We start from the raw sequence: 12,730 nt of genomic DNA, 5'->3' as shown, positions 1-12,730 counted from the left end.
ATTCAGATTTTATAAAATATATGTGAGTTATTTCACTCTCTCTTGCCTCAAGAGAATTTCCTTTGAATACTTGAGAATCAATCTCAAGCTGTTCATTGAACTTATCAATCAAGTAGTCTCCTTGATTGTGGCGTTCTACTATCTATACTTTTGGTTCACTAAATTCGCTAGTCTTGGGTTAAGGATTCTCCTTAGTTCGTGGCTTGTGATTCTAGAAGGGTCAAAGTTCCGCAAATCATCCCAACTTGGTGTTCGTCTAGATCCGTCGCACATCAGTAATGTTGGTAGATCCAAAGGAAAGAAAGACTAGTTTTGTTAAATAATTTATAATGCATTCAAATATAAGAACACATGTCATATATTTGTAATCCTTAATAAATGCCATGATAGACTAGTAAATTTTGAATAACTTGTCTTCCTTTCTTGCAAATTCCTTACATATTTCTTGAAAATTTCCTTTTATTTGAAAATTATTTGAAAATTATTATTCTATACCATATTGCTACTTAATCACCCTAGAAAAAGTGCCAATGATCATAGGAAATTAAGGTTTTCCTTTCCGATTTAAATTCGAAGTGAAATAGGGTTTTTCGTGTATCCGTCGTGTAATTATCCGGTACGGAGCGAGGATCAAATTTGGTGCTTAAGAGTGAATTTTGGGTGAGAAATAATATGTGATTAGAAGAAATGATAAAAAGTTAGTGAAAAGGAAGTAAAAACCCTAGTACATGTGATTTAAGGAAAAACGATGCGAACCGACGTGAACCGTGCACTACCGATTGAACACACCGCCTGACCACCACTTTCTTACCATACAAGCTCATTAATATTTGAGCACAATATCTCCTTATTTCCAGCTGGCTTTGACCGAAATTTAGGGCTAAAAATGCAAGGAAAGAAAAAGAAATTTTTGTTGGCTTTGGTGGTGACAAGTGTCACTCCCCTATGGCTCCTTGACCAAGCTAAGTCCAACCTTCTTATCATCTTGTTGGCTTCAATTTCCCTTCATTTTTCTGCTACTCGGCCGAGACAAAGAGAGAGCAAGAAACAAACTTCCTTCATCTTGAGTTGAGCCATCCAAGTGAGGAACAAAATTCTAAACCGATTAAAGTGTGAGTTGTGAACTTGGTAAGTAAGGGGAAACAAAAATTTCAAGAGGAGGTGAAGTATTATTCTTGCAAGCTTCATTTGTTGAGGTATAAGGTCTACCCATGGCTTTGGTTCTTTTATTTTGGTTTACGTTGTTATATAATTCATGTTTTGGTTAGATTAGTAGTGATACAAGTTGTTGTGATGATTTTAAAGGTGATATATGTAAGTTAGGGTTTGGTGATTTCTGCCTATACTTACAATATGGATGATATATGTTGTATCTAAGCTTATATAGGAGGTTGTGGTGGTGGATTGAGGCAAGAAATGAAGAAAGTTTCCATTGAATCCCAAAATTCCAGATTTCTGGAAAATTATAGCCCTATTTTGTCCGGTTTTATTGCATCATGTTAGAGGCCGAATTAGGCTTAATATAAAACATGAAAGTTGTAGAGAATGATATTTTTTAGGTTCCTACAAAATTCCAGCCTGATCGGAGGAACGTAGCCTGTAAAAAGAACAAAATACCCTCACTGCCCTAGGATGTTTCCAGTGATCCGTTTTAGACAGTTCATCTAGTTGACCGTGTCTATTCACTATGATCTGTGCTGATTTAGCCATTTACCAAAACATGAAAGTTTTAGTACTCTTTCTTAGCTTTCCAACGCCTCTAAGAACACCTTAAACGGACTTTGGTAGCCCGAGATATGACCATTTAAATGTAGTACTGTTACTTAGCCGATTAGTTCGAACCTGGTTCTGTGAACTGGGAATTTGATTAGGTTACACTGGACATTAGACCAAGTGATCTTCACGAAAATTGTAGGACTTCGTCTTAACTTCGAAATGGTATAAGTTGCACACCAATCCTATAAGTGTAGCCTCGGATGTGTCCTTTCCGCAAAACCCTATCAAATCTGTCTTTTACTAAAGCTCATTTCCGCACTTATTGTTCACTTGAATTTTTGTACTTATATGACTTTGAGCCTATGGAATGGCTATTGAAATGAGATGATATTGTGTGTGACTTTGTGATTGATTGAGGATAACAACGAAGCCATAAATGGCTGGAAAAATAGGTAAATACAAAGGGCGTGCTGTCCAAATTTTCGCTCGAGGGCTAAGTTTCTATTTGAACTTGTATACTTTTGTTTGGCCAATACCATGACCGGCTTTCCATTTTAAAACATGATACCTCTTTAGTGTAACACTTCAAATGCTACTTACTCCTTCCCAAAATATAGAGGTATGATTTAGAGTTTTCTCGGCCACAAGTGAACCACTTTTAAGTGACGTTTAAGTGTGAACGTAAGGTAGTATTGTCCTCCTTTTCACATGATTTTATCATGACGTTTAGTCAATACTAGCTTCTTGGGCATGAGGTGATTTTGAACTATCTAAACGATTCCGAAAACAATATTTTTAGCCTATCTCGTTGGAGTCCGAGTTGTCTTTGGTCCAAGTGTTTTCTGCCGGACATTTTATAACTCGTTTAAGTGTTTTCTGCCGGATATCTTTATACGCTTTACTTATCATTTGCCTGTTTTTCTTTGATTTCACTTACTTGTTTGTACTAGATAGACGGTAATATTCTTTCTCATTTACTCTTAGATTTTCTCGGTGACTGAGGTAATATCCGGAAGGATATTTGCACGTTATTTTACGTAAATAGGTGAGTGTTCCTTGTTTGCTATATTTTTTGACTTCATGACTTGTGTTCTTGTTTGATAATGTGTTAAGTGCTTTCAAGGATTTTCAAAACGAGTTTTCTAGGCGAGCGTGTACTTTACCGCGTTCGACCTAAATGAAACGTGAAATTTTCAATGATTTAATGATTGCTACATTAGTTGCGCATGATGTAAGCCATTTGGCGGAACTGGGTCCTGCCCTTCGTTACCGATCGACTCGAGCCAGAAGCGAACTCGGTCGGGCGATATGGTGACCCTGGGTGTGAACGTTTGGTATACTCGAGTATTACCTTGAAGTCTGGTGGAGCCCGACCAATGTCTGGGAAGGGGGTGAATGGAATGAACGAACGAATGAGGGTTTTACTTACAAAAATGCATTTTCAAGTGAATGGAGGAATAAGGGGAATGTCAGGAGAACGAACGAACGAATGAACGAACGAACAAACAAATGGCTCCTTGTGAGCCTGTATCCTTTTAATGTATGTGTTATTATAGCTTTCCATTGTAAATGTTACTTGAATTATTGAAATTCTATATTTAATATTTTGGATGGATTGCTGCTTATGTGTTCGGAACCTCCCTGAGCTTTTAGCTCATCCCTTTAGTTTTGTTTTCCTTAACAGGGGAAGGCGAGCAAGGACGAGAGCTCTGTATAGACTAGCTTGGTCTAGTTCTTTGGTTTTGTAATGGTTCTCGCCCTAGTGTTTGGCACGGGCTAGTTGTATGGTGAATTGAGAACCTTTGTATATTCGACGGTTGTACTTCTTTCTGAGATAACAATGTATATAATTTTGTTTTAAGTTTTCGATCCTTGTTTTGCTCTTTCTAGTGGTTTTATTTCTGATTTGCTTGAGTGAACGACTGAGTCCCGGCGAGAGCTGGGCAGACGGTCCGCCGAACCCTTTGGTTCGCCTTAGGGGGAGGTGGGGCTGTCACAGGTGGTATCAGAGCCTGCTTCGCGTGGTCTCTGCGCGAAGTGAGCCTGGACTGAGTGGTGAATAGGTATGAAGGATTAAGTACTCGTTCGAGCATAAGCTATGAATTACGAATGTTATAGGCCCTAAATCTTTCCGTAGTATCTAAGGATCATAGATAGGTACGTCAGGTAGGAATTTCGATTGTAGATAGTTTACTCTTGGAACTGGCCAGTTCGAGAGGTGAATTATCTTATTTCGGATTCTGGTGCCTGAGTACTCCAGAGTTGAGACGGTACTAAGTACTTGAGATTTGCATTTTGGGAATATGAACAGGCTTTGTCTGGTTAGAATAAGTATAAGAGGTTAATGGACATCGAGTCGGATAGAAAGTGACGTGAGAGACCGGACGGGGTTATTCTAATTGGGTGTGGGACGATATATCCCTTTTCTTTTGATTCGCCCGTATATTGTCGCTACATGCCGTCAGTTGTGTATTTGTGTATATGAATATCTGCCTGACTTGAGACGTATTTGTATATTTGATTATTTATTTCCTTGATATGTTTATGTGGTGTGTTATGTGTGTATATGTTTATTTGGGTATTTGACGCCCTAAATTTTAGTTACTTTAGTCACCTTATTGTGTTTATTCATTAAATTTTTTTTTTTAAAAAAAAGAGAGAAAAGAGAGGGAAAAATATATATGGAAGGAAGACGTAGTCAAGGACGAGGTCGTGGCCGTGGGACTAAGCGAGCCCAGGAGCCAAGAGAAGAAAGGGAAATCAGAGTTGAACAAGAGCAAGGACCAAGGGTCGAAACCGAAGACCAAATGGTGACGGCGATGCAACAGATGACGAATATCTTGGCACGACTGGTGGATCAACAAGGCCAAATGGCCGTGAATCAACCGCAGAACCCTGAAATCGGAGAAGACAAGGCTCTTGAAAGGTTCCAGAAGTTTGCTCCTCCAAAATTCCTTGGAGAGCCCGATCCGTACTTAGCTGAACAATGTGTAGAAACCATGGTTAACATCTTCACAGCTCCAAACTACACTGAGCAAAGGCAAGTGAACTTTGCTGTGTTTCAATTTGAGGGACCGGCCCGAGCATGGTGGAACGTGATTAGAGCAAAGTGGGAAAGAGAACAGACCGTATGGACATGGGCGAATTTCATAAGGAAATTTAACGAGAAGTACCTCCCTCCTTTAGTCCAAGAGAGGAGGGATGAGGAGTTTATTGGGTTACGCCAGGGAACGCTAAGTGTGGCCGAATATGAAACGAAATATACAAGACTATCCAAATTTGCTTCTGAATTGGTGGCCACAGAACGGCGAAAAGTAAGACGGTTTATACAGGGATTAAATTTGGAAATCCAAGAAGCATTAGCGGCGGTACAAGTGAACACGTTTACGGAGGCCCTTGAGAAAACTCAAAGAATCGAGACTGCAAAGGCACAGATAAAAGCCTCCCAGACCCGGAAAAGGGGTACATCGGGCAGTGTAGTGGAGGAATTAAGTGAAACAATAACACCTCGTATAGTGCAGAAAGTGAACCCGTTACTCCGCCCACCATGGACATTAGGGGCGGTAGATGAAAGGTCTACTAAAGAAAGCCAAATCGGACCTGGGAAAAGTTTTCAAGAAAGCCAAAAGATGGCTTCTCACGTGGTCAGTGGATACTGTGGAAAGGCAAATCATGCCGAAAGCAATTGTTGGAGAAAAGGACGGAAATGTTTAATCTGCGGAAGTGGCGATCATCAAGTTAGCAACTGTCCGAGGAGACAGTCACGTGAAAGAAATACTCCGCAACTGGATGGAGCTAAATCACAAGTGAATGAAAGAGGGAAACGAACTAGTGTACCGGCAAAGGTTTATGCTTTAGACAACCGACAAGTTCTGGACTCGTTTGAGGCAACTGAAGGTAAAATTTCGAGAACGAAATTCTCTTAAGGGGGAGAGAGTGTGAGGACTTGCAAATTCCTTACATATTTCTTGAAAATTTCCTTTTATTTGAAAATTATTTGAAAATTATTATTCTATACCATATTGCTACTTAATCACCCTAGAAAAAGTGCCAATGATCATAGGAAATTAAGGTTTTCCTTTCCGATTTAAATTCGAAGTGAAATAGGGTTTTTCGTGTATCCGTCGTGTAATTATCCGGTACGGAGCGAGGATCAAATTTGGTGCTTAAGAGTGACTTTTGGGTGAGAAATAATATGTGATTAGAAGAAATGATAAAAAGTTAGTGAAAATGAAGTAAAAACCCTAGTACGTGTGATTTAAGGAAAAACGGTGCGAACCGACGTGAACCGTGCACTACCGATTGAACACACTACTTGACCACCACTTTCTTACCATACAAGCTCATTAATATTTGAGCAAAATATCTCCTTATTTCCAGCTGGCTTTGACCGAAATTTAGGGCTAAAAATGCAAGGAAAGAAAAAGAAATTTTTGTTGGCTTTGGTGGTGACAAGTGTCACTCCCCTATGGCTCCTTGACCAAGCTAAGTCCAACCTTTTTATCATCTTGTTGGCTTCAATTTCCCTTCATTTTTCTACTGCTTGGCCGAGACAAAGAGAGAGCAAGAAACAAACTTCCTTCATCTTGAGTTTAGCCATCCAAGTGAGGAACAAAATTCTAAAACGATTAAAGTGTGAGTCGTGAACTTGGGAAGCTAGGGGAAACAAAAATTCCAAGAGAAGGTGAAGTATTATTCTTGCAAGCTTCATTTGTTGAGGTATAAGGTCTACCCATGGCTTTGGTTCTTTTATTTTGGTTTAAGTTGTTATATAATTCATGTTTTGGTTAGATTAGTAGTGATACAAGTTGTTGTGATGATTTTAAAGGTGATATATGTAAGTTAGGGTTTGATGATTTCTGCCTATACTTGTTATATGGATGATATATGTTGTATCTAAGCTTATATAGGAGGTTGTGGTGGTGGATTGAGGCAAGAAATGAAGAAAGTTTCCATTGAATCCCAAAATTTCAGATTTCTGGAAAATTATAACCCTATTCTGTCCGGTTTTATTGCATCATGTGAGAGGGTGAATTAGGCTTAGCATAAAACATGAAAGTTGTAGATAATGATATTTTATAGGAGCCTACAAAATTTCAACCCGATCGGAGCATTGTAGCCTATGAAAAGATCAAAATACCCTCACTGCCCTAGGATGTTTCCAGTGATCCGTTTTAGACAGTTCATCTAGTTGACCGTATCTATTCACTATGATCCGTGCTGATTTACCCATTTTCCAAAACATGAAAGTTTTATTACTCTGTCTTAGCTTTCCAACGCCTCCAAGAACACCTTAAACGGACTTTGGTAGCCTGAGATATGACCATTTAAATGTAGTACGGTTACTTAGCCGATTAGTTGGAACCTGGTTCTGTGAACTGGGATTTTGATTAGGTTACACTGGAAATTAGATCAAGTGATCTTCATGAAAGTTGTAGGATTTTGTCTTAGCTTCGAAATGGTATAAGTTTCACACCAATCCGATAAGTGTAGCCTCGGATGTGTCCTTTCCGCAAAACCCTATCAAATCTGTCTTTTACTAAAGCTCATTTCCGCACTTATTGTTCACTTGAATTTTTGTACTTATATGACTTTGAGCCTATGGAATGGCTATTGAAATGAAATGATATTGTGTGTGACTTTGTGATTGATTGAGGAAAACAATGAAGCCATAAATGGCTGGAAAAATAGGTAAATACAAAAGGCGTGCTGCCCAAATTTTCGCTCGAGGGCTAAATTTCTATTTGAACTTGTACACCTTTGTTTGGCCAATACCATGACCGGCTTTCCATTTTAAAACATGATACCTCTTTAGTTTAACACTTCAAATGCTACTTACTCCTTCCCAAAATACAGAGGTATGATTTAGGGTTTTCTCGGCCACAAGTGAACCACTTTTAAGTGACGTTTTAAGTGTGAACGTAAGGTAGTATTGTCCTCCTTTTCACATGATTTTATCATGACGTTTAGTTTATACTAGCTGCTTGGGTATGAGGTGATTTTGAACTATCTAAACGATTCCGAAAACAATATTTTTAGCCTATCTCGTTGGAGTCCGAGTTGTCTTTGGTCCAAGTGTTTTCCGCCGGACATTTTATAACCCGCTTGAGTTAGTTTTGTTTTTGGTTTATGAAACCCTAGTTATTTTCGTCCTCCGATCCAAATATCCTCTTTTCACTATTAAGGCGTCTTTATACGTTTTACTTATCATTTGCCGGTTTTTCTTTGATTTCACTTATTTGTTTGTGCTAGATAGACGGTAATATTCTTTCTCATTTACTCTTAGGTTTTCTTGGTAACTGAGGTAATATCCGGAAGGATATTTGCACGTTGTTTTACGTAAATAGGTGAGTGTTCCTTGTTTGCTATATTTTTTGACTTCATGACTTGTGTTCTTGTTTGATAATGTGTTAAGTGCTTTCAAGGATTTCCAAAACGAGTTTTCTAGGCGAGCGTGTACTTTACCGCGCTCGACCTAAATGAAACGTGAAATTTTTAATGTTTTAATGATTGCTACATTAGTTGCGAATGATGTAAGCCGTTTGGCTGAACTGGGCCCTGCCCTTCGTTACCGATCGACTCGAGCCAGAAGCGGACTCGATCGGGCAATATGGTGACCCTGGGTGTGAACGTTTGGTATACTCGAGTATTACCTTGAAGTCTGGTGGAGCCCGACCAATGTCTGGGAAGGGGGTGAATGAAATGAACGAACGAACGAGGGTTTTACTTACAAAAATGCATTTTCAAGTGAATGGAGGAATAAGGGGAATGTCAGGAGAACGAACGAACGAATGAACGAACGAACGAACAAATGGCTCCTTGTGAGCCTGTATCCTTTTAATGTATGTGTTATTATCGTTTTCCATTGTAAATGTTACTTGAATTATTGAAATTCTATATTTAATGTTTTGGATGGATTGCTGCTTATGTGTTTGGAACCTCACTGAGCTTTTAGCTCATCCCTTTAGTTTTGTTTTCCTTAACAGGGGAAGACGAGCAAGGACGAGAGCTCTGTATAGACTAGCTTGGTCTAGTTCTTTGGTTTTGTAATGGTTCTCGCCCTAGTGCTTGGCATGGGCTGGTTGTATGGTGAATTGAGAACTTTTGTATATTCGACGGTTGTACTTCCTTCTGAGATAACAATGTATATAATTTTGTTTTTAAGTTTTGGATCCTTGGTTTGCTCTTTCTAGTGGTTTTATTTCTGATTTGCTTTAGTGAACGACTGAGTCCCGGCGAGAGCTGGGCAGACGGTCCGCCGAACCCTTTGGTTCGCCTTAGGGGGAGGTGGGGCTGTCACAGCCTCCAAGCGAGCATTCTCCTGTATTGGGACACAGGTTGGGATCACATGCAACAAGTCTGTCGCATTGCCCGTGGGCTCAGAGAATAGCTCTGAAAAATATCGTACCGCTTCATTAGATATACCCTCATCGGATTCCACCCAAGCTCCATTTACATCACTTTTGCTCATTTTGTCTCATATTCATATAAATTAGGGTTCAAACCCTAATTATTTATAGTTAAATCTTGCATGAAAGCCATAAAGAAATTGTTGCAAGTTTTAACTAGCACCATTAGAAGGCTTTCTTTTGTGACACTTAACTATTGAAGTGTATTTTAGCTCATTTCTTAGATTTGAGAATTTTGTTATATCATCAATTAAAATCCCATCATATTGAGATTGAGTTATTTCTATAGCATTTCATTCCTGATTCTTTCATGCAGAATTTCTTAACCATTCAAACCTTTATAATACATATAAAGATATATGGTTAATTACTTGTTTTAACCATGTGTATTAAGAAAGGATAAAGAGGTTAAGAAATAAGAGAAACTTAACCTTCATGAAAGAAGAAATGGAAAGAAAGGTAATTTGGTTCTCATTAAATCAAACAGCGATAAAGACCAACATTGTCTGTAAGAGAATGATATTTGATACTCTACTTTGAGAGAAAGTAATTCAAAAGAAAATCTCAATTGTTGAGTGTTATAAATTGTGATATATTTGGTGAATTGACTAAAGCTGTCAATTTATGCTACCAGTATAATAAGTTTCTGATTATATGAAAAGTGAACAAAAGTTTCTTTATAGAAACTAAAAAATGTTTAGATAAAGATAAGTGATGTAATATTGCTCATTTTAAGAAAATTTGTTATTTTTCTAAAACATTATTTTCTTGTTACTTTAGAATTTCTATTTTCAAATTAATTACTATTGGGTATGATTATGAACCTCATTATTCAGTAGTAGATTTTGAAAATAGTGAAGTTATTAATTCTAAAGTTTTCAGTACCATCCTTTGAATTGAGCAATATACTGCACTTGACCACAATAATTATATTGACAGCAAGTATGTTTATCACTGGGAAATTTCCTTAAATTTTGGCATAAGAGATTGAGATATATCTCTATAAGAAAATAAAGAGTTGATAAATCATAAATCTTTAAAGATTTTAGATTTATCGACTATAATATTTCAGGTAGACTGCATAAGTAAAGCAGACTATTCAACCATTATGGATGCCATAAGAGTTTCATTATAATACTAAAATTTTGTGAATTATTTTCTATCCTTTTTGATTGGTGAGAGATATTTATCTCATTATTAGGTAACCATTCATCAAATATAAAGTTCCTTTCTTATTTGATAAAAGATCAATATTTGATACCTTTGTGAGTGTTCAAACGAGAAAGGAAATTTGAAATTTGAGGAATAGAAAATAAAATGAAGGCACACAAAATTAGGGGACTATCCTATATGTGCTCATTTTATAAATTCCTTAATTATGAAGCATTGCTAATAAGTAAAAGCAATGCTTGATTAGTTACATTCAAAAGATGTACCTTAAGAAAATAATGAGATAGTTGTGGATATAGCATTTTGACAATCTTTATATCTTGTGAGTAATGCCTTGAAATTGAAGTATATGCTTAAACAATTTCCTCCAATGTTATTTAAACACCACTTTGATTATGGTATGGATGGTAATCAAGTTTAAAATATTGATAAGTGTATATTTTGAGTGTTTTAAGCGTGTTTTAACAACTTTTATAACTAATTAACTAGGATTCTAGTGAAAATATGTATTTTGTGGTTTAAGTGATAGAAATTGCATTTCTATGGATTTTTATGGTAAAAACTTCATGTTTTTGTAGGTTTAAAGATTCAATCATCAAATGGCATAAATTGAGAAGATATTTGGATGATTGATGATGGTTTGAAGTGGTTTAAAGAAGATATGAAGTGCAAGAGAGGAAATGCAATCAAGAACAAAAGAAGAAAAGTTTTTCAGCTTTGATACCTTATGGTATTTTGACTATATCCTGAGTTATAGGTATCAGATTGAGGTGATTCTTGAAGCATTTTGAAGCTAAGAGATATATCCACATTTGATATGAAGACATCGAAATCCAGTTCGGCCATTTTCATAGTCAAAAAGTTGAAATACAAAAGTACAACTCTGATGTTGAAAGCTGAAATAGAGCCCTGACTGTCGAGGGTATTTTAGTCATTTCTCAGTCCAAAGAGCTCTAAATTGGATGATTCTTGATACATTGAAAAGATAACTCAAATAGTTACAACTTTGATGTTTCACGCAAGAGTTAGTTCAGCCTCTATCATCAGGAAAATATCAGTTAAATTTGGACGAAAAACAGAGCAAGTAAATCCGAGTTGGGATGTGTGCTAAACCCGACCTCAGATAAACTTCTGTAATCAGAGGCTACATCCGAGGGAAGGATCTGAGCTCGGATCCCCATGTTACATGCCTCGGATCCTAATGAGCAGTGAAGATAAAAATGAAGAAAAATGAGATCCAAGGGGTATTTTGAGCGATCCGACCTCGGATCTTGCCCTCAGATCACCAATTTCGACTCTGCAACTTGTGCTCTATTCACACAAGCTTTTTGACCAATTTATCTGCAAGAAATCCAGCTAGAACTGAGCAAGCAAGTATAGAGAATTCAAGATGCATCTTTTGGTGATTCCAAGGAGCAATTTACATCAACTTTAACAACTCACCTTGAGCTTGAATTCTTCTATAAATAGTAGCCTTTGGAGAACATTTTAAAAACTTTTGGAAGGCCAGAGAAACTCACCAAAAATATAGTTTTCACTAAAATTTCCTTAGTTCATTGGTTAGGATAGTATAGTATAGTTAGTGTAGATTATCCTTCTTGTATTTGTAGTTAGATTTGGATGAAGATTGAGGAACAAAGATGGAGAGTTTGAAGCTCATGTGACAAGGGTGACTTCTCTCCTATCACTTTCTCTTTTGTATTTGATTTCATGTTTATCTATAATACAAGTTTGGATTTGTATTTTTATCATGTTTAGTTAAAGTTTATGCCTAGAGTTAATGGACGAACTTTCTATATCTTGTTAGTAATGTTTACTTGGTTACTTGATGATGCTATTTTGAGCAAGTTATTTATCACTTTTGCTTTTCTAATTATGATTAACCAGCCATTAGTTGTGATTATCTAAAGGTGCTAAGTTTGCAATGAGAATTGAAATTTAACACTAGTTCAAGGAAGTGATAAACGTAGGAGTACACTCACGAGAGTAGAGGTGCTCGTATGTGGCTTAAGTGACTTGTTTCATGTAATTTCATAGAAGGAATGAGCTTGTAGTTAATTTCATAACCTCGAGAGTAGGTATGGTTTAGCTACAAGTATAGTTGATTCACTACGAGAGTAGGTTTCACATATATTAGGAAATTACGCCCTAATTAGCCAAGATAATAGCATTCACTTAACCGGTAATCTCATTTGCAAGAGTAGTAAGGAATTCCATATCTCTAGGAGCTTTCTAGTGTTATTTTCATTACCTTTATGTTTATGGTAGTCTGGATAATCAAGGAGTTCGAAAAACATCGGTAATTGTCACTATTCCCTGTGGGATCGACCCTTAATACCCTATACTCGTTCACGATTCGTAGACTTGCGATAATCACGTGTGGGGTATTTAAGAATTATAAATGTAAAACTTGATTGTGGATGAACTTATTGTAT

Source organism: Coffea arabica, chromosome 2e (genome assembly GCF_036785885.1).
Source record: "Coffea arabica cultivar ET-39 chromosome 2e, Coffea Arabica ET-39 HiFi, whole genome shotgun sequence".
Lineage (NCBI taxonomy): Eukaryota > Viridiplantae > Streptophyta > Magnoliopsida > Gentianales > Rubiaceae > Coffea > Coffea arabica.
This window is presented reverse-complemented; position numbering follows the sequence as displayed.